The sequence below is a fragment of the Ailuropoda melanoleuca genome, chromosome 9 (genome assembly GCF_002007445.2).
Source record: "Ailuropoda melanoleuca isolate Jingjing chromosome 9, ASM200744v2, whole genome shotgun sequence".
Lineage (NCBI taxonomy): Eukaryota > Metazoa > Chordata > Mammalia > Carnivora > Ursidae > Ailuropoda > Ailuropoda melanoleuca.
The window spans coordinates 23105946-23130090 of record NC_048226.1 but is presented as its reverse complement, the minus strand read 5'-3'; the positions used below and the strand labels follow the sequence as shown (position 1 = coordinate 23130090).

The window sequence follows — 24145 nt, the reverse complement described above, 5'->3', positions numbered from 1 at the left end:
AGGGAGTTCTCACTCATTTTGTTCAGCTTTTCCAAGGAATGCAGAATGAGGGAGTCATCATCGATCCGAGCGCATTCTGGGCCGCCTGGCCAATTGAACGAGGCAGGCTGCACGGCTCAGAGGGCTAACCCGATAGCCTCAGAGCCCTCCAGTAGCCTGGACCGACCAGAGCTACGCCACTGAGCAAAAGGAACGGTCAATCCTCTCTTGGAGCCAGACCCTGCGCTCCAGTAGGCACCGGCGGACTGGCAGCCTCTCAGGCGGGCGCAGGAATTCCTACAGCCAATGGGTGCGCCTGAGACAATGGAAGGCTTACCGTCTTCGTGATCCGACGTCTGCAGCGTGCTCACCCGCGACCACAATTCTTGCGGGCCCGACCAACCTCCGTGCATCCAAGGATGGAAAGCTTGGTCGTGCAGGGTAACAGCGAGCCTGGCGTGGCCACCACACCTGAGAAGTGTGGATGATACAAACACACGCGTGAGAAATAGAACACGGTCCTAAGCTCCCCAGAAGGCTTGCAACGGATCGGGGGTGAGCCTTGTACCTCCCTGTCCTGTCCCTCTGTCCCTCATGCTGGCTGCAGCCGGGGGTGATGCCACAGGCACAGAACAGCACGGCTGCGGGTTTGAGTGCCTGAGAGAGTTTGAGCGTGGGTGTGTATCTCTGTGTGTGCGAGTGTGTGGGTGTGTGTCTGTACACACACGCCCGTGTGTAAGCCCGCGGAAGGGGCGTCTGTGTTGTTGTGGGGGGGTGTCTTTTGACTGCGTGTAGTCCCTGTGTGCCGTGTAGTTGAGTGTGTGCGGGGGTTGGGGCCGGTGTGGGTGATTCTGATGGGGGAATAGGCATGTGGGGGGGGTGCTCACGTGTGGAGGCCTCAGCTCCCCACGGAGCCTGCCCAGTATGTGGATCCCTGGCCTCACGTCCTGCCTCGCAGCAGCATGAGATCGGTGCCACTGAAACCCCGAGCGCCACGTTTGACCCCTAGAGTGGCTGAAAATGTCCAGAGACTCCCTGTCTAAAGGTCACCCTGGCAAAGCACAATACACCCTCTCCACGTACTCCCGCTGAGGCACCAGAGGAGTGACATCGACGCAGACTGTCACCCCGCTAGCTGTCGCAGCGCTACTACACTGCGCAGAACCTCAGCCACCAATGGGAAAACCCAGGGGCCCGCGGGAAGTCTGCCACCCCTGGGACTCCGGATGCAGGGCTGAAACTGACCCAAGCCGAACCAAGGTGAGGGGCCCGCAGACTCCACTCCCGGCTGCTTTCCTGCTCACTCCACCACTAGCCCTTCATGTTGCAGCCACACGCCCTTTTGCAATATGTTCCCTTGTCTGTTGGCTGGACAGCTTTACACCCTTCTGAACCCAAGGACAATACAATTTTCTATATGATAACTTTTGAAAATTTTACTCTCAGTTATTACTAGAATAAAATATTTTGAATATTATTATTCATAGTAACTCCTCACAGTATTATAATGTAGGAATGGAGTATTAATAAGCTAATGAAAAATATTTAAATGTGTTCACATATGGAAACATAGACATATAGTTCCTAATATGATGATTTCCTGCATCCCTATGTTAAAGACATAACTTGTTTGTTTGTTTGTTTGTTTGTTTTTTTAGGTTAATTCTAAATCCAGCACGGTGCTTGAATTCATCTCCACTGTTCAAGATTTGCAGGCTCTACTGGTTGAGGTAGCCAGGAGCCGGAAACAGACAACAGTCTTGTGTTTCCTAAGAGTTCAACCATCAGTTCCCACATAACACACTGCCTACTGGACAATATTCCTAGGAAATGTATTAACCAATATTTAGACCACTTTTTTCTGATATTTTAAACTTTCTTTTTTTTTTTAAATTTTATTTATTTATTTGACAGAGATAGAGACAGCCAGCGAGAGAGGGAACACAAGCAGGGGGAGTCGGTGAGGAAGAAGCAGGCTCATAGCGGAGGAGCCTGATGTGGGGCTCGATCTCATAATGCTGGGATCACGCGCTGAGCCGAAGGCAGACACTTAACCGCTGTGCCACCCAGGCGCCCCATGATGTTTTAAACTTTCTATGTGAGTTTAACAAATAGATGCAGAAACAAACATTCCCAGCATTCCTGAAGCACCCATGGTATCTTTCTCCATGACTACCTTGAACAGATATCATCTTCTTTGTGCTATGTGTTAATTCCTTCACTAACACACTATATTGTCTACTACAGTTTTATAGTAAGCCTTAGAATTACATAATGTGAGTTCACTGACTTTACATTTTCTTAATCTCTTTTGCTATTTTAGTTCTTTTACTTTGATATGAATTTTTGAATTACCTTGTTGATATCTACAAAGTAGCTTGCAATTATTTTTACTTAGATCGTAGTGAATCTACACATGAAATTGTGATAACGTAACAATATTGAGTCTTCTGATCCATGAACAGAGTATATCTCTACATTTACTTAGGTCTCCTTTGATAATTTTCATCAGCGTTTTGCGGGTTTTGTCATAGAGATACTGCACATATTTTACTGCATTTTATTACAATAGTAGCTCATTTTTGTGCCTTTATAAATGGGATTTATTTCAAATTCCAATTGTTCATTCCTAGTATATATTAATATATACTTTTATATATTGATCTTGTACCCTGCAAGCTTGCTAAACTCAGTTTTTAGCCCAGGGAGTGTTATTGTAGATTCTTTGGTCTTTTCTTTTTTCTTTTTTTTTTTTAAAGATTTTATTTATTTATTTGACAGAGGTAGAGACAGCCAGAGAGAGAGGGAACACAAGCAGGGGGAGTGGGAGAGGAAGAAGCAGGCTCATAGTGGAGGAGCCTGATGTGGGGCTCGATCCCATAACGCCGGGATCACGCCCTGTGCCACCCAGGTGCCCCCTTTGGTCTTTTCTAACATAGGTAATTGAGTTCCTACAAAAAAGCTTTGTTTCTTACTTTCTGATTTTTATGCCTTTTACTTACTTTTCTTGGTTTATGACTGCACAGAACAATATAAATAGCAGTGATGGGAGAGGACATTGATGTTCTTTTCCCAATTTTAGGGAGAAAGTACTTCTTTTTAAAACACACTGGGTCGTACATATTTATTTTTTTTAAATATTTATTTTAGAGAGAGACAATGGGGGGGAGGAACAAAGGGAGAAGAAAAAAGAGCAAATCTGAAGAAGGCTCTGTGCTGAGCAGAGCCTGATGTTGGACTCAATCCCACGACCATGAGATCATAACCTGAGCTGACACCAAGAGTCAGACTGAGCCACCCAAGCACCCCTAGTGGTAAATTTTTAATATCTGTCCTTTACAGCATAAATATTATATGTGATATACTTCTATACCTCGAAACAACCACCATGCACTCAAAATATACTTATATATTAAAATAAATATTGTATAATACACAGATGGGAAAATATACAAGTGATTATTTGTAAGATCATATTTATTATACCAAAATATATACTAGTGTTCCTGTCAATTACATTCATCCTCAAATATCTCTCTCTCTCTCTATATATATATATATATATTTTTTTTTTAAATAATGAAAGTTGTGGAGTCCATTTCAGTATGTGGTGGGGCTCTTTTACTTTCTGATGTGGCTATTTTATTCATTATTATTGAGCTCATTTGAATGACGTTGATAGATTCTGGAGAAATAAATACACACATTAAAATATGTACATACATACTTACATACATACATAAGTACAAAGAGAACACAAAAACAATTACTCATTGAAAAAATGTGTGACAAGATCCTTGTCAAGAAAAAAACATTTACCTCTTCCTAAACTATTAAACACCAGACCCAAGGTAACATAAACCCTTCTATATGATTATGACAAGGAAGATACAGACTATTTTTCTTATTGATGCATGTTTCAAATTTTTAAAAAATGATTAATAAATTTATATATGTAATTTCGTTATCTATTCACTTAACCCAAACTAATAGTGTTTATGAGACAAACACTATATGGAAAATTGAACTTTTTTGTGTTTTAGAAAATATCTTTTGAGTTTGATTCTTTATCATTTATTTTTTATTTTTTTTGCATATGAAGTTTTATTCTTAAATTTTATAATTATACTTTATTAATATCTCAATTTTAAATTTTTTTAATAATAATTTTTTATTATGTTATGTTAGTCACCATACAGCACATCCTTATTTTTTGATGTAGTGTTCCATGATTCATTATTTACGTATAACACCCAGTGCTCCATGCAACGTGTCCTCCTTAATAAATGAAGGTCTTAAGGGACGTCTGGGTGTCTTAATGAATTAAGCAACCAACTCTTGGTTTTGTCTCAAGTCATAATCTTAGGTCATGAGACCAACATTGGATCAGGCTCTGTGTCCAGCTTAGAGTCTATCTGCAATTCTCTCTCTCCCTCTGCCCCTACCCCCTCTTGCATGCCTGCTCTCTCTCTCTTTCAAATAAATAAATAAATAAATAAATAAATAAATAAATAAATAATTTGAAAATAAAATGAAGGCCTTAGAAAGATGTCATAAAATTTAGCATATACTTTTCCACACCAAAAAATGAAAAGATAAATCTAATTAATATAAAATATCAATGATGCAAAAAGTAGCAATAATGATCCATAAGGATCTTACAGATCTGACTAAAATCGTCTGACTATCATAATCATGGAGTCAACATTATGAAACCATCATAATTTTAAGAAGACTCCCAAGCATAGCTTAATTTCATAAAAGAATATTTCACTGCAACATAAAATTAAAACAAATCAACAATTTTCCAAAGCTCTACATCTGTCAATCCATACAGAACTCAGATAAAATAAAATTTAAAATTTGGAATGGAGGGTGAAGATACTCACCAAAGAAAATGACACATAATGGGTGTGCATGGGTTGCTCAGTCGGTTAAGGTATGCTCAGATCATGATCCCAGGGTCCTGGGATGGAGCCCCATGTCAGGTTCCCTGCTTAGTGTTGAGTCTGCTTCTCCCTCTCCCTCTGCCTGCCACTCCCCCTGCTTGGGTGCTCTCTCTCTGTCTCTGTCAAATAAATAAATAAAATCTTAAAAAGAAAAGAAAATGACAAATAATGAAGGTATTATCCAGTAAGTCATTGAAAAGATGAGCACAGAGACCTCAGGATGTGGCACAGAACACATGACATATGAATTTTTGTGTAGTTACTCACTGCTCTTCTCTGAAGTGGAGGACTTCATTCCATCCCATCTACTTCAGGAAAACATGACAGAAAGAAAAACAAACATATAATCTCTGAAATCTCTTTACACTGAAAAATAACAAATACTAAAAGTGATTCTATTGTCAATATTTAATATAGGTATGCAATGTTTCCTCCTTTTAGCCAACACAAATGAAATTTTCAGTACTCGTCACAGTTGCTTGAGTTCTTAATTCAATTTTTCTTTTGTTTCCTCATTTATTACTCAAGAACATGTTTCCTATATACAAATATCTACTGACAACTCTACGTTCAAATTGAGCAAAACGAAGCAAGTCTGGGGCCATATGGCATATCTGAAGTTGCACACTGCCTCGTGAGATAGGAGGCTAATTCTTTGCTCCAAAAGAAATAAAAGGTATGTTCACAGCAGTATTGTTTTGTCCCTTAAGGTCATCAAATACAGCCAGGCTTTGAGAGTCTTATTTGTCCTATTAGAGGGCCACTCATCTGGACCTCAGATTGACATCTGGAATGAGTCCCTCAGCATCCTCAGACAATTGTGCTCATCATTGATCCAGACAAACATCCTCCCAAACAAATAAGCATTTCCATAGCCAGGCTTATTTTCTTCAGGCTTATCTACTGCATTATAAATAAATAATAGTAAATGCAGAAGAGATATTTTATTTAGTATCCAAATAATGGAACTCTTATGTACATAGAACATTGGCGAATAACCTTGGATTTTTCTAATAAAATTACATAAAATCAATTTTTTTAAATAGTCAACTAAAATTTAAAGGAGAAATGGGGAAGTATTTGTCAATGTGGTAGCAAATAAGGTATGATTACAGTAGAAATATGAGTAGAAACATCTATATTCTGGACTTGTCAATATTAAAAAGATAAATCAATATTTTGGCACATTTAATTTTCTTTATAAGATTATTTGCATATGCTATATAATGGTATAAAAAGGAAATATATCAATGATTCCCAGAAATTGTTCAGGTTACTTCCAGAAGAATTTTTTTTTAATTAATGAAGGAAAGAAATAATAATGAATATTCATTTAACAAAGTAGGTACACTTATGGGGAAAACAAAATTATTATCAAAATATTCTACCTTGGGCTTCTGAAATAATGAGTGCAGAGAACGTGATGTTCTGACATCACTGGCCACAACACACACAGAATTTCAAAAGCATCAGAATAGCTGCTCATCTCTCTTCCCTAAATTATGTTGCTTGTTCCAGTCTGTCCTGCAGCAAAACATCACAAATAATATGTTAGATCCAAAAATACATGAAATTCATTTAAAAGTAAAGCTCAATCATTTGTTCTATAATGATTGCTATAGAGGAATCCCCACACTTCTAGTCTGTGCTACACATATCATAGATGCTTGGTTCTTAGCCATCTTTGCCAGTTCATCTCTTCACTTATTTCCTCTCTGAATTACTCACTCTGCAAATAGTCAGTAATCCTCTCTACTATGCTATGTAAATTAGTGGCACAGCGATTTTCTTTTTGAATGAGAAATTCTAAAGTTGTATCCTATCAAATAAAGACTTTATGAAAATGTTCTTTGATCGGTAAAATGAAGGGCACATGACAAGGATGGGGTAAGACTTACATTCTGAAAGTAAGAGATAAGAACTTTGAAAACCTATTACAAACGACATATAAAAACTGATGAAAAAATGGTAAGAATTAAAGAAGACATGAAAACTACATAAGATAATGAAAATTATAAAAAGAACATCAGAAGAACAAGACATAAGAAGACTAAGATAAAATAAGCATGGCCGATCTTTATTCAAAACGGAATGCAATTAGTAATCCTAGGAGTTCATGGATTGGCTAACATAGCTCTTGGAAGGATAAATGCTTGCAAGTAAACTAGGGAACTCAAAGTGCTAGGTACAAGGAGCTGGACTTAAGAGGTTATGTAATGTTTGATTCCATTTAAATGACATTTTGTTAAAGGTGAAACTATAAAAACAGTGGTCACAAAAGATTATGGAGTAGAATGAGGGGTTGACTACAAAGGAGTAAAATAAAGAAGATTTTTAGCAGTAATGGAACACCTCCATATCATAATTGTGGTGTTAGATATAATATTCTATACACTTGTCAAAATCCATATAACTACATGACAAAGAGTGAATTTTACTGTAGGTAAAATAAAAAACAAATTAAATAAAAGGTACAACAAATGTTGGCGAGGTTGTGGAGAAAGGGGAACCCTCTTACCCTGTTGCTGGGAATGAAAGCTGGTACAGCCATTTTGGATAAAAGTACGGAGGTTCCTCAAAAAGTTAAAAATAGAGCTACCCTATGACCCAGCAATTACACTACAAGGATATTTACCCCAAAGATACAGATGTAGTGGAAAAAAAAGGGACACATACACCCCAATGTTCATAGCAGCAATGTCCACAATAGCCAAACTGTGGAAGGAGCTAAGATGCTCTTCAACAGATGAATGGATAAAGATGTGGTCCATATATACAGTGCAATGTTATTCAGCCATCAGAAAGGATGAATACTGACCATTTTCATCTACATGGATGGAACTGGAGGCGATTATGGTAAGTGAAATAAGTCAAGCAGAGAAAGACAATTATCATACAGTTTCATTTATATGTGGAACATGAGGAATAGCACAGAGGACATCAGGAGAAGGAAGGGAAAAATGAAGAGGGGGAATCAGAGAGACAAACCATGAGAGACTACGGACTCCAGGAAACAAACCGAGGATTTCAGAGGGGAGGGGGTGGAGGGATGGGTTAGCCTGGTGATGGGTATTAAGGAGGGCAGGTATTGCAATGAGCACTGGGTGATATACGCAAACAATGAAGCATGGAACACTACATCAAAAACTAATGAAGTACTGTATGGTAACTAACATAACATAACAAAAAATAAAAGGTATAAATATAAAATTGAAAACAGGCTGGGACAGACACATATTCATTGCACACTCTCATGTATTAAGCCCATATATTTGTTAGCAGTGACACATGCAAAGAACACCATTTAACCAAAGAATAAGATATCCATAGATTAAATATTTAATACATGCAAGACTGGTAGAATTCAAAACCATGAAAACTGTGGGCTGACACTAAAATGAGTAAGTAGAAGTCCACCCTCATTTGCTTAGGATAGAAACAGCGTACTGCTCAACAACAGTGATTTTGTCTCTCATTTTCTTCAGATTTTTTACAAGGTATGAATATATAATCCAAGCACATTCACTCAATAAGACACTTTTCGCTTGCTGCTTATGTAAAAGGATAGACCTTGAAGTCATCCATGCACTCACACAAGCATTCATAATGCTAAAACATACTGAGCCACTTGATTTACACATAGAAACTGGAGATGACAATAAATGATGGAGGCTGCATCAGCTATGAAGCCCACAAGTAAAAGTTTTTCATTGTAGTTCTACATGAACATTAGTAAGAAAACCAGTATAATTTATGTGGCAAAATTCTACTGATCTGAACAATCTCTACTATCCTTGAGTATTATGCAGCTCATTTATTCTAGATACCCTTTCAGCATCTTAATGTTACAAGGCAAGGAAATGCTTTATATTCAAACCAACATTGATTCTATATCTAAAACTGAAAATACAATAACAAAATGTAGAATGATAAAAAATATGCACACCCACCAAATCAACAAGTGTGCAGAAATAAGACTTCGATGGTATATGTCAAATTATGTCTACGATAAGAGTTACCACCACTATTTAACAGAATATTCACTCTGCACAGATTTTCCTTTAAATGCAACAAATATGATCTTAAAAATCCTGGTCATACAGGTCCCCAAAATGTTCATAGCAAACTTATTCATAACAGACAAAAAGTGATAACAAAACAAATATCCATTGTGATAAATGGATAAACAAATTGTGATACAGCCACACAGTGGAATATTACTCATCTGTAAAAAGGGAATGGGGTTCTGATACATGCCGCCACATAGCTGAACTGTTAGAACATTGTACTAAGTGATTAAGGGTAAAAGTACTTGTCTGCACCTGTATTTGAACCATTTACGTTACAACGAGCTATGATTTTCTGTTATCCCATACGTCATTTTAATTTCATTAAAACAAGAATCTTCTACTACATAGCCACAGTATTATTATTATTATTATTAAAGCTATGCAATTATCACCTGCTTTATATAATATGCTGTAATATTTTTTGGACATTCTTAATTTTTTTCCTTTAATGTCTTCTATAAAAAATCCTGATTCAATATTATACTCAGTTTTCATATCTATTTAGTCTGACATAATCTAGAACATTTCCTGAGTAATATTAATACATTTGAAGACTAAATGACAGTTCGTGGGAGCTTTGTTTTGTAGAAAATCACTCAACTTGGGTCTAATATTTTCTCATTAATTGATTCAGGCTTATTCATTTTTGTCTGAGGTACTACAGAAATAAGGCTAGGTTCTTCTCAGTGCTTCCTATCAGTGATGCCAGATGATTCCATCACTGCTAGTATTATCTTTCATCTCATACTTAATTCAGGTGGTATCTGCCAGGTTCTCCACTATTATTTTCTCTTTGCAACTGATAAGTATAACACGGAGGAGATAATCACAATCTATAAAAGTATCCTGTTTCTCCTCAAATTTTCTCCAAGAAGTTTTAGCCTTCTTTGATGTCTCCTGGTTGAAACAATTATTATGATCATTCCCAAAAGTCTGTATTTTATATTATATAATTTCTACCTCATTTACAGCTTTCTGTCATATGGCACTTTACTTTCTACCCTATTTATCCATTCACTCACTCATTCATTCACATATTAGTTTAGTAACATTATAAACATCTCATCATTATCAATCAGGTTTTTTTTTCATTCCTAAAGAGATTTACCATGTCCAGACATGCCTGAATTTTATCAGCCAAAACCAGAGGTGGCGTACTGCTGTGTGTCAAGTGGTTCTCTTTGATGGATTCAGCGTTATTCATCCGTGAAAGCTTTCTCCTTCTGTACTTCTACTCCTCCTTCAGTCTCCACGATGTTCCAGAGCCCCAACTGGGAGTATTGTATACAGTCCACTTCCCCTCAAAATGCCAGAAGATAAAAAGGCAAACTTAGAATAGTTTTGCACATTCCTTACATTATAAGCCAGTCAAATTTCTAAACATAATCTAGTCACTGTTGTGGCATAGTCAGGCAGATTTGTCACAATTCTCTTTATCATTTTGGCCAATATTTTAGCGACTTAGTTCTGAGTTGATACTTGTTTATACTTGCAAAACACAAAGTCTTATCTTTAGAAAAGGGCTAGAATAATACAGATAACTGGGGAAAAGTAAACTGATTGTGAAACACCCATTCAAAGGAGGTAGACAGTTTAGAATCCAGACTATATGGTCATAAATCACAGAAAGAAAGAAAATATTCCAATGGGAGATGATGACATTTAAATTTCTGTCAGTTGGGAATTGCTTCTTCACTCAGATTGTCACTGGCCCTTTCCCTACTATCTACAGTATTTATGCCTGGGTATTGCCTATCATCATGTCCTGTCTATTCCAAAGCTCATTTCTTCCATTTAGTGATACTCTTCCTACTGGCCATTTGTTTGGGATTTGATCTGTGCTCCCATGGCATCCCAGAGCTCTATCTACGAGATGGTTTCTGCTAAGGAAGACAGTGTCCCATCTCCTAAGCACTAGTAACCCGTATTTCCAGAGATCATTCTCTGTAGCTTTATACCATGGAATTTTCCACAAACCAATATCCTGACATTATTTTGCTCCTATTCCTGCAATATCTTAACACTTTTACTTTTTATTTTTTTTTTAAAGATTTTATTTATTTATTTGACAGAGAGAGAGACAGCCAGAGAGAGAAGGAACACAAGCAGGGGGAGTGGGAGAGGAAGAAGCAGGCTCATAGCAGAAGAGCCTGATGTGGGACTCGATCCCATAACGCCAGGATCACGCCCTGAGCCGAAGGCAGACGCTTAACCGCTGTGCCACCCAGGCGCCCCAACACTTTTACTTTTTAGCCTGAGGAATTGCACTTGCAAATTCTTATGGCTCTGACCTTAAAAACACAGTAAGAATGAATATGACCTCAGAAATGTGCATTCTTCCACACAACATGGTTTTGCTCAATAGATTTAGCAGAATACAAGTATTTTTTTATTTTTTTTTTAGTAGGTTCCATGTCCAACATGGGGCTAGAACTCACCAGATCAAGAGTCTCATGCTCCACTGACTGAGCCAGTCAAGTGCCCCAAAGTATAAGTATTTTAATTAATATCGTCCAATGGCTGTTTCACCATAGGGTTTTGTTTTTATTTTTAAGTTGCAAACAGTAGTATGAATTGCACAAACAGCCTAAGACTCAGTTTCTGTTTTCCTATTTTTTAAGAAGAAATATACTGCTTTGTATTATTAACATTAACTGAGACAATTCATTAAATAGTGTTTATCTTGGCATTTGATAGACTGACTTATACTAACAACTCAATAACTGCTATATGTAATTAAAATATGTGTATTTGAAACCACACACACTTACACACACAACACACAAATGAAACAGCAAAATAATGACCAAAACTCATTATCAAAAATTTTTAATATTCTTCCTATACAATTGGTTTATTGACCATATCTGCACAAGCACATATTTATATCATTTTACATGAATGGAATACAATGTTATTGCCTTAAACATACTTGGTACTCAATAAGTGGTAGATAAATAAACTGCTGAAAAGCTTGGATTCTCATACCAATTAATTTAAACATACATTACCATAGATAACTGAATATAATCCAACTGGATAAATGTACCAACATTAATTTACTTAGAATTATGATTTTAGGTAAACAGGTTACTTACAATTTTACAAATACAACTAAGGCTATAATGATTACCCTTGAGTTTACATACATCCTGGAACACTTCCTATTACATACTTGGGTACATTTCTAAAAATGAAATTGTTAGTCAAATGTGCTAATTTCCATCTAATATACTTTCCACTGTCTTCTGGAAAGACTATAACATACCAGTAGTTCCAAATTCTCCATTGCTTGGTTAACAAATGTACCTATTAATCTGATAGGTGAAAAAAGACAATTGTTGATTTATTGCATTATGTGTGTGTCTATGTGTGTTCACACACATTTAATTTTATTATATATTTATAATAATAATTATTTCATATATATTTAATTACAAAGATTGGTAGAGTTGAGCATATTAATATATGCTCTTGGCCATTCACAATGCTTTTCTCTCATGAATTGTTCATTTATGTCTTCCCAATTTTGTACTGGAAAGCTTGTCTTTTTCTAACTGATTTGAGTGAAGCTTTCATAGAATATTAACACTAAATTTGTCATATAAATTTTAAGTAAATACTCATATATATTTATTTGGCTACAAAGAAATAGCCCAATCTTAAGTTACCAGGTTTTAGAGATTGTTTTTCTCTCCTCTAAACTCTCCATCCAGATAACACGAGAAAACAAGAGTATACGTGGAAAATACAGTTTAACTGGATTAAATATTGTATCCATTGCCTATGTATATTGTTGACTCACGTTTTTATAAATGAGATTAAATATTAGCCTTGGTGGGGGGCGCCTCGGTGGCTCAGTCGTTAAGCGTCTGCCTTTGGCTCAGGGCGTGATCCCAGAGTTCTGGGATCGAGCACCATATCAGGCCCCTCGCTGGGAGCCTCCTTCTTCCATTCCCACTCCCCCTGCTTGTGTTCCCTCTCTCACTGGCTGTCTCTCTCTCTGTCAAATAAATAAATAAAATCTTAATAAATAAATAAATATTAGCCTTGGAATATAGGAATCTTATTTTGAGATGTTGAAACAATTACATCTGCTCAGATAAAATCAAAAGAGACTGAAGTCATTTCATAAAGAGACTGGATACCATGAAGGAAGCTTAGAGACAGCATTTCAACTCAATCTATGCTAAAGGAGAAAAGAAAGGAGGCAGGGCTTTGGTCACTAATTCCTTGGTGCCCTTAAAGTGGGAATTTGGGAGAAATACATTCAATTTTGAAATTGAATTTATTGGTTATAACTGGAAAGGGGTTCATATCATTCTAATTCCTTATACAGTGCTGGTTTCACATTGTTCATGTTATGATGGTATATAACAGTGATTTATAAAGCTCTCTTGTGAAGAAAATATAGCAAAGGAGCTAAAATAATTTTAATGAAAATAAAATGGATATATAATTCTCAGATATTTTTACTATGTGTCTGAGTTAATCTGATCATTTTTCAGGTTCTTGTTTAACCAATGCCCTAGTTCAGGGATTGGTAAACTCAAGCCCACAGCCTGCTGTTGGAATACAGCAGCACTTCCTCAATTACACAGGGTGTTTGGCTGCTTTCATACTATAACAAGAAAGTGGAGTAATTGCAACAGCCTGAAAAATTAACATGGTTACTTGGTCCTTTACAGAAAATATTTGCCAATCCATGGACTGCTATAATAGAGCCTGAGGTGATAATTCCAAGTAATGAAAACTTGAATATAAAAATATGGAAGTATAGGAAGACTGGAAAAGTAGAGTCCTCATATTTAGCTTAAATTTTCTCATGTCAGGCTGACATACAATGGAGGCAGCTCTTTTTTGATTTTTTTGAGTCCAAGTAATAAGGCCAGAGTTCCTGCTAGGCAAGTCCTTGAATTAATGGTCCTCAGCCATGCTTTCTTTTGCTTTTCCTTCTATACATCCTCACCACAGAATCTACTGTTAACCACTGTCCTCACACATTGGAAGTAACTCCGTTGGTTCTCCATTTCTATGCTCTTCTGCCTCTTATATATAATGGCAGGATGGACATACAGATAGACAAACAGGTAAAATGGATGACAGATTACTGATAGGTAAAGGTATACAGACAGAATATGGAAAATAAATTGGCAGGTAGATAGATAGATGAAAGTAGAATTGGGCTGAATTTGAGAATCATTAACATAAGACCTAACAACATTAATCAGAGTGTTTCTCAAAACTGAGCATTTGTTTCCACAAAACCACATTTTATCTTACATATCCATTGGAATGCTAGTTCTAAGTTTCTCATAAGATCATAGAAGAACAATAGTATGTTTTGTGATGGTGTGCATGGCAAAAAATACAACAGCTTTCCTTTTCTGCATGGTTGTCATGGGAGTTGACACATGGGAGTCATGCCAAATTGAAAAAAAAAAAGCCATTCATATAAAATTTTATCTTTCCTAAATTCAGAAGTTATAAAATGCCTATGCCCCACTTATCTTCAATAAAAAGATGGTATTTCAAGAGCTAGATCAATTCTGTGTTAAGAGAATTCACATCAAATGTTACAATACAGGAAAATTCATAAAACATTCCATATTTCTATGCTTTGACCATAATGGTAGTGTTATCAATTAATTAAATGAAATTATACTTCTATCATCAATTCAACCCAATCTTCTTACCCTGCTTTTTCTCCTTAACACCTTTGCAACCATATAAGTCATCCGTACACTCTCTAACTTATTTGTTCACTATAAACACCATGAAAGCATAACCAGCCACTTAAAAATATGAAATGATTATTTTTATGACTTTGCATGTAAGATAAGATAATAAAACTCCAGGCCCAAACTGTTTTCCTGGGGAATTCTACCAAACATTCAAAGAAGAAATAATACCTATTCTCCTAAAGCTATTTCAAAAAATAGAAACAGAAGGAAAGCTACCAAACTCATTCTATGAGGCTAATATTACCTTGATCCCCAAACCAGGCAAAGACCCCCTCAAAAAGGAGAATTACAGACCGATTTCTCTAATGAATATGGATGCCAAAATCCTCAACAAGATCCTTGCTAATAGAATCCAACAGTACATTAAAAGGATTATCCATCATGACCAAGTGGGATTCATACCTGGGATGCAAGCATGGTTCAACACTCGCAAATCAATCAATGTGATACATCATATCAACAAGAAAAGACTCAAGAACCATATGATCCTCTCAATTGATGCAGAAAAAGCATTTGACAAAATACAGCATCCTTTCCTGATTAAAACCCTTCAGAGTGTAGGAATAGAGGGTACATTTCTCAATCTCATAAAAGCCATCTATGAAAAGCCTACTGCAAGCATTATTCTCAATGGGGAAAAGCTGGAAGCCTTTCCCTTAAGATCAGGAACACGACAAGGATGCCCACTCTCGCCACTATTATTCAACATAGTACTAGAAGTCCTTGCAACAGCAATCAGAAGACAAAAAGGGATCAAAGGTATCCAAATCGGCAAAGAAGAAGTCAAACTGTCTCTCTTTGCAGATGACATGATACTCTATATGGAAAACCCAAAGGAATCCACTCCCAAACTATTAGAAGTTATAGAACAATTCAGTAAGGTGGCAGGATACAAAATCAATGCCCAGAAATCAGTTGCATTTCTATACACGAATAACGAGACTGAAGAAAGAGAAATTAGGGAATCCATCCCATTTACAATAACACCAAAAACCATACGTTACCTTGGAATTAACTTAACCAGAGACGTAAAGGACCTATATCCTAGAAACTATAGATCACTTTTGAAAGATATTGAGGAAGACATAAAAAGATGGAAAAATATTCCATGCTCATGGATTGGAAGAATTAACATAGTTAAAATGTCCATACTACCCAGAGCAATCTACACTTTCAATGCTATCCCGATCAAAATACCGAGGACATTTTTCAAAGAACTGGAACAAATAGTCCTTAAATTTGTATGGAAACAGAAAAGGCCCAGAATCTCCAAGGAACTGTTGAAAAGGAAAAACAAAGCTGGGGGCATCACAATGCCGGATTTCGAGCTGTACTACAAAGCTGTGATCACAAAGACAGCATGGTACTGGCACAAAAACAGACACATCGACCAATGGAACAGAATAGAGAACCCAGAAATGGACCCTCGGCTCTTTGGGCAACTAATCTTTGATAAAGCAGGAAAAAACATCCGGTGGAAAAAAGACAGTCTCTTCAATAAATGGTGCTGGGAAAATTGGACAGCTACATGCAAAAGAATGAAACTTGACCACTCTCTCACACCATACACAAAAATAAACTCCAAATGGATGAAAGACCTCAATGTGAGACAGGAATCCATCAAAATTCTAGAGGAGAACATAGGCAACAACTTCTATGACATCGGCCAGAGCAACCTTTTTCACGACACATCGCCAAAGGCAAGAGAAATAAAAGATAAAATGAACTTATGGGACTTTATCAGGATAAAGAGCTTCTGCACAGCCAAGGAAACAGTCAAAAAAACTAAGAGACAGCCCACAGAATGGGAGAATATATTTGCAAAGGACACCACAGATAAAGGACTGGTATCCAAGATCTACAAAGAACTTCTCAAACTCAATACACGAGAAACAAATAAACAAATCATAAAATGGGCAGAAGATATGAACAGACACTTTTCCAATGAAGACATACAAATGGCTAACAGACACATGAAAAAATGTTCAAAATCATTAGCCATCAGGGAAATTCAAATCAAAACCACACTGAGATACCACCTTACGCCAGTTAGAATGGCAAAGATAGACAAGGCAAGAAACAACAATTGTTGGAGAGGATGTGGAGAAAGGGGATCCCTCCTACATTGTTGGTGGGAATGCAAGTTGGTACAGCCACTCTGGAAAACAGTGTGGAGGTCCCTTAAAAAGTTAAAAATTGAACTACCCTATGACCCAGCCATTGCACTACTGGGTGTTTACCCCAAAGATACAGACGTAGTAAAGAGAAGGGCCATATGCACCCCAATGTTCATAGCTGCATTGTCCACAATAGCCAAATCATGGAAGGAGCCGAGATGCCCTTCAACAGATGACTGGATTAAGAAGCTGTGGTCCATATATACAATGGAATATTACTCAGCTATCAGAAAGAACGAATTCTCAACATTTGCTGCAACATGGACGGCACTGGAGGAGATAATGCTAAGTGAAATAAGTCAAGCAGAGAAAGACAATTATCATATGATTTCTCTCATCTATGGAACATAAGAACTAGGAGGATCGGTAGGGGAAGAAAGGGATAAAGAAAAGGGGGGTAATCAGAAGGGGGAATGAAACATGAGAGACTATGGACTATGGGAAACAAACTGGGGACTTCAGAGGGGAGGGGGTGGGGGAAGGGGATGGACTGGTGGTGGGTAGTAAGGAGGGCACGTATTGCATGGTGCACTGGGTGTTATACGCAACTAATGAAGCCATCAAACTTTACATCAGAATCAGGGGATGTACTGTATGGTGATTAACACAATATAATAAAATAAAATTAATTATAAAAAAAAAAAAAAAGAATATTTTTAAAAAACCCAATTCCCTGTCAAAGGAGCTCATTTTATCAAAACCATGAAAAAGAAACAGAGAAGAAGACATAAAACAAACTGTTTAATTAAGTGCCCTTCAGAACTACCCTTTGTTAAAATATCAAATCCTGCTTTTCTAGCCAAAATTTTTGTTTCTACTATTTCCTACAACTATCCAAAGAAGGAAATGGTTATATGTAATCCAAAGAAGAAAATGGGTTTTTTCATTGAAAAAAATGTTCAATATTGTTTTTATTATCTTTAAAGTAGCAGGAATAAAAAAGTCAAACCAGAATTCCACATTCGGTAACAACATACCTCAATAAAGAATGCTAAACTTTAAAAAAAACTTTAAAAAAAACTACTGTCAAATAAAACTGTAATATAAAAGAAAACAGAAAAATTACCATTAGTGGTTCTGATGCCTAAGAAAATTCTTTAGGAAGATAGATAATAATAACAGAAGGAAACATGGATCCTCAGGATAGAGGAACACTGAAACTGGTAAATATTTAAGTAAGTAGGACTTTTTTTCTCTTATGTTAGGAAAATATACCTATTTAGAAGAATTATATCATTGGCTGTAGGGTTTATGGCAAATGTAGATATATGACAATGCTAGCATAAAAGGGGACAGGAACTAGGGAAATGAACATATATGGTTGTACGATTCTTATGTTTATGTGAAGTGATATGATATTTAGTCTTAAAATATTGAAAACAACTAAATATGTATATTTTAATCACTAGAATGTCTGCTAAAATATGCAAGGAGTTAGAGTTAAAAAGGTAAAAGAAGATAAAATTCTGAAAAAAAAATGCAATCAAAGAAGGCAGGGAAGAACAAATAGAAAAACAAAAAACAGGAGAGAGGCAAGGGAGGGGAGTTCACAGTTACAAATAAATGATAAAAATGGTAGACTTAAATCCACCATTTCAAAAATTATATCAAATGCAAATTGGAATAAATAATCCATCTGCTAAAGCTTAAAACATATACCCACTACATGCTGTCTAAAATGACAAAACTTTACATTTAAAGATAGAGGTTGGGACGAAGAAAAAGATGAGAGATACACCACGCAGACAGTAAGCACATGAAGACTAGAGTGGCTTTATTAATTTCAGATAAAGTGAACTTCAAGACTATGTTATCAGAGATAGAGACATTTTATAAGAGGGTCAAATTATAAGGAATACATTAATAATTATGAATGCTTGTGACTAATAACAGTTTCAAATTATGTGAAATGAAACTGACAGAAATAAAAGGAGTTGTAGACAAATCCATAATCACAGTTGATGATTTTAAATCCAACTCCTGGGGCGCCTGGGTGGCGCAGTCATTAAGGGTCTGCCTTCGGCTCAGGTCATGATCCCAGCATTCTGGGAACGAGCCCCACATCAGGCTTCTCCAATAGGAGCCTGCTTCTTCCTCTCCCACTCCCCTGCTTGTGTTCCCTCTCTTACTGGCTGTCTCTCTCTGTCAAATAAATAAATTAAATCTTTAAAATAAATAAATAAATAAATAAATCCAACTCCTTTAGTAATATATAAAACAAGACAAAATATCAGCATAGAAGAATGCGAAAATACTACCAAACTCCTCCAAATGGTTTATAAAACACTATAGCCAATGACTTTAGAACAAATGCACTTTTGTTCAAATTTTCCATGGTATGTTCACCAAGATAAACCACATATTAGGCCAAAAACCAAGTCTCAAAAACTTTAAAATCATTCAAATGATAGAGAATATGTTCAACAACCATAATAAAAATTAGAAATCCATAAAATAAAATATCTTTAATTAAAAAAGAAACAGTGAAGGACATATATATTTGTGTAGCTAATGAAATTTGTATAACTAATGAAACTCTGAAATTTTCTACTGTTTCAAAGTTAAGAAATACTTATATGAAAGAGTAAGTCTGCAAAGAACTAAAATGTAATTCCTTAGTAATGGTTCCACACCTCAGGAAAAGATTTGGCAGAAAAATTATTTTTACTGTCATTAAAGTAAGATATCTTACCCAAAGCTAAGAAAACTCGTGCTATTAAAATATCATTGAAGAAAATACTTCAAATTTGGGGGAAAAAAACAATGTCAGAGCAAAGGCAATTGACTGAGAACCAAAATTCAAAACTATTGAGAATCAACTAAGATGGTGACTCAGGAGGCTCCCTACTTTTTCTCCTACCTCACACAGACTGAATGTAAAGCTACAGATTGAGCAATTTCCTCTGAAAGAGATAAAGAAACTAGCTGATCTTCTAATCTGGCATGCATCTAGGAGTTGGCTGCAATATTCTCAGAAACCAAGGAAGCAGGTGGACACTTCTCACACCTTCTCCCTTTTCCCTACTCCAATAATAAAACCAAGTTACCATTATTTCCCTGGAAAATGTTCTACACACATCTAGTGCCCCACTTTTTGCAGCATTCACCCAAGTGACAGGCCCTAAGATCACCTGGCTTTAGCAGCCAAGAAGTTTGCATTTGCAAATTCCACAGTACTGTAGCAAACAAAGTAGCTCTTAATGGGTTCAGGAGCACACTCCCATGGCTATACAACTAGAATACAGGAGAAGAAGCAGGCAAAAAAATCCAAATCATAAAAAGATTTGGCAGAAATAAATATTTTTATTTATTTATGAAAACACACACACACACACACACACACACACACACACACACAGAAGTTCCCTCTGGAAGGGGTTTAACTATAAAGTTTCCTACCTGCTGCATAAGGGGAAAGCTTCTTTTTTTTTTTTTAAGATTTTATTTATTTATTGGACAGAGATAGAGACAGCCAGTGAGAGAGGGAACACAAGCAGGGGGAGTGGGAGAGGAAGAAGCAGGCTCATAGCAGAGGAGCCTGATGTGGGGCTCGATCCCATAACGCCGGGATCACGCCCTGAGCCGAAGGCAGATGCTTAACCGCTGTGCCACCCAGGCACCCCAAGGGGCAAGCTTCTAATCAGCCTGCATCTAGGTGCTGACAGATCCTTCCCTTTGGGACACTTATGGGTCTTGGTACACCCACAACTAATGAGAGCCAAGATGTACAAAGAAGGCTTGGACAATCACAAAGGTTTGAAAGACAACTAGGAACTCAGGCTGAGCTGATCAGTGTGACTTGATAAGGGACAATTCTGTCTAATTAATAAATCTAATTAGTCTTAAAAAATCTTAAGAAAATGGAGATAAGTGATTTACCTGATCAAAATATGACCAAAATAATGTTCAAGATATGTTCACCAAGGTCAGGAAAGCAATGAATGAACAAAGTAATAATTTCAACAAAGATAGTAGTTTTTTAAAAGATTTATTTTTAAATAATCTTTACACCCAACATGAGGCTCAAACCTACAACCCTGAGATCAAGAGTCACATGTTTTCCTGACTGAGCCAGTGGGGCATCCCTATAGTTTTTTTTTTTTTTTTTAAGTACCGAGTAAATGAATGGATAAAGATGTGGCATATGTACACAAAAGAATGTTACTCAGTTGTAAAAAAAAGAATGAAATCTTGTCATTTGCACTGACACAGATGTACCTAGATTGCATTATGGTAAATAAATCAAAGGAAGAGAAATACTATATGATTTCAATTACATGCGTGATCTAAAAACCAAAAGAGGGGCGCCTGGGTGGCACAGCGGTTAAGCGTCTGCCTTTGGCTCAGGGCGTGATCCCGGTGTTATGGGATTGAGCCCCACATCAGGCTCCTCCGCTAGGAGCCTGCTTCTTCCTCTCCCACTCCCCCTGCTTGTGTTCCCTCTCTCACTGGCTGTCTCTATCTCTGTCGAATAAATAAATAAAATCTTTAAAAAAATAAATAAAAAAAATAAAAACCAAAAGAAAACACACAGAGTCTCATAAATACAGAGAATAAACTGATGATTGTCAGAGGGAAGGGTTCAGGGAGGAACAAAGTAGGTGAAGGAGATTAAGAGGTACAAACTTCCAGTTATAAAATAAATCACTAATGAAAGTACACCATACGGAATGTATAGTCTATAATATTGCAATAATTTTGTATGGTGACATACGGTAACTACACTTACAGTGGTGAGCACTGCATAATGTATGGAATTGTCAACTCACTATGTTGTACACCTAAAACGAATGTAACACTGTATGTTAACTAAAGTCCAATAAAAAAAGTGTAAAAAAAGTAACAAACATAAATTACAGAGGTAAAGAATACAATAACTGAACTAAGAAATTCTATAGGGGTGTCCGATAGTAGACTAAACAAGTGACAGAAATGATTAGCAAAATTGAGGAAAGGGTAATTTATCCAGGCAGTTTAGCTAAAAGAAATTGAATGAAAAAGTGAAGATAGCTTAAGGGACTTAGGAAACATCATCAACACTATATTACAGAGGTCCCAAAAGAAGAAAACAGAGAAAAAGGGTAAGAAGGCTTATTCAAAGAAATAATGATGGAAAACTTCCCTAAAATGGGGAAACATATATCCAGATCCATAACTCACAGAAAATACCATATAAAAGAAATCCAAAAAGATTCACATGAAGACACAAAGACTAGGAAGAAAAACTTAAAAGTAGCAAGAGAAAGCAACTTGTTATGTACAAGGCAATCCCCATAAGGTCTTATCAATAAATCTTTCAGCAGAAACCTTGCTGGCCAGATGGGAGTATGAAGATATATACAAACTGCTAAAAGGAAAACAAAAACAAAAAAAACAAAAAACAAAAAACCTACCAATCAAGAATACTCTACCCAAGTCGCTCCTCAGAATTAAAAGAGATATAGAGTTTTCCAGGCAAAGAAAAGATTAAAAAGTTCATCACTATGAGACAAACCCTACAATAAATGTTAAAGGGTGTTCTTCAAGCAGAAATGAAGGGATATTAATTAATAATAAGAAACCGTATTAAAGTACAAAAATTACTAGTAAAGGTAAATACAGAGATAAATTCAGAATAGTCTAAAGTTGTAACAGTAATGAATAAATCACTTATAACTAGAATAAAGATTAAAAGAAAAAATTAAATAACTATAATAATTTATTGATGGATACACAATGTAAAAAAGATGTAAACAGTGACATCACAAATATAATATGCTGTGTTAGGGTGTATTTGTATCCATTTGAAGTTATTTTTTTTTAAAGATTTTATTTATTTATTTGACAGAGATAGAGACAGCCAGCGAGAGAGGGAACACAAGCAGGGGGTGGGAGAGGAAGAAGCAGGCTCCTAGCAGAGGAGCCTGATGTGGGGCTCGATCCCATAACGCCGGAATCACGCCCTGAGCCGAAGGCAGACGGTTAACCGCTGTGCCACCCAGGCGCCCCTCCATTTGATGTTATTAAATAGAATGCTATACATAAAATATGTTTTATGTAAGCCTCATGGTAACCACAAAGTACAAGTCTATACTAGATACACAAAAGATAAAAACAAAGGTATCAAAGCATACTACTATAAAAAATTATCAAATCACAAAGGAATAGATTAAGAACGGAAAAGTAAAACAAAGGTATTATAAAACAATTTAGAAAACAATTAAAATAGCAACAGGAAGTCCAAAGCTATTAATAATTACTTTAAATGTAAATGGACCAAGGTCTCCAATCAAAAGACAAAGTGGCTGAACAGACTATTTTAAATTAATAAACAAACAAACAAGACCCAACTATATATTGCCTACAACAGACTCAAGCAAGTCTAAAGGACATACGTAGAAATAAACTGAAGTGATGGAAAGAGATATTCCATGCAAACAGAAAACAAAATAATGCAGGGGCCGCTATACTTAGATCTGAAAAAAATACACTTTAAGCCAAAGACTGTAAGAGGAGACATAAAAGTCATTATACAATGATAAAAGGATAAATTCATTAAGAGAATATGACAACTGTCAATATTTATACACCCAACATTAACACCTAAATACATAAAGCAAATATTTACAGATACAAAAGGGGATATATATGACAATACAATAGTAACAGGGAACTTCAATAATCCATTGTCAACAATGGATAGATCATTCAGATGGAAAATCAATAAGGAAACACTGAACTTAAACTACTTATAAGACCAGATGTACTTAACAGACATATAAAGAGCATTCTATCTAAAAGCAGCAAAATGCAAATTGTTCTCAAATGAACATGGAACATTCTCTAGGACAGATATCAGACAACAAAACAAGTCTTAATATATTTAAGAATATTGCTTATAGCAGCAATGTCTACAATAGCTAAAATATGGAAAGAACCCAGATGTCCATCAACAGATGAATGGATAAATAAGTGGTATATGTATACAATGGAATATTATTCAGCCATCAAGAAGAATGTAATCTTTTTGATGATTTCACTCATTTATGCAACATAAGAAGTAGGAAGATCGGTAGGGGAAGAAATGGATAAAGGAAGGGGGGTAATCAGAAGGGGGAATGAAACATGAGAGACTATGGACTCTGAGAAACAAACTGAGGGCTTCAGAGGGGAGGGGGGTGGGGGCATGGGATAGGCTGGTGATGGGTAGTAAGGAGGGCATGAATTGCATGGTGCACTGGGTGTTA

At 36.3% G+C, this 24145-nt stretch overlaps 1 long non-coding RNA gene, 1 other non-coding gene and 1 pseudogene across 2 annotated transcripts; all 3 read right to left on the bottom strand.

Moving 5' to 3' along the window:
• On the bottom strand, nt 1-67 carry LOC117803888 (annotated as a pseudogene).
• A 255-nt stretch (nt 68-322) lies between these two features.
• On the bottom strand, nt 323-11143 carry LOC117803736. Its single transcript, XR_004627756.1, has 5 exons — nt 10107-11143; nt 6317-6452; nt 5196-5236; nt 4869-5047; nt 323-450 (listed from the first exon to the last, which is right to left on the bottom strand). It is a non-coding gene; the product is annotated as an uncharacterized LOC117803736 (long non-coding RNA).
• Nucleotides 5699-5765, bottom strand: LOC117803907. Its single transcript, XR_004628028.1, has one exon. It is a non-coding gene; the product is annotated as a small nucleolar RNA SNORD109A (small nucleolar RNA).
• Nucleotides 11144-24145: the final 13002 nt, after the last annotated feature.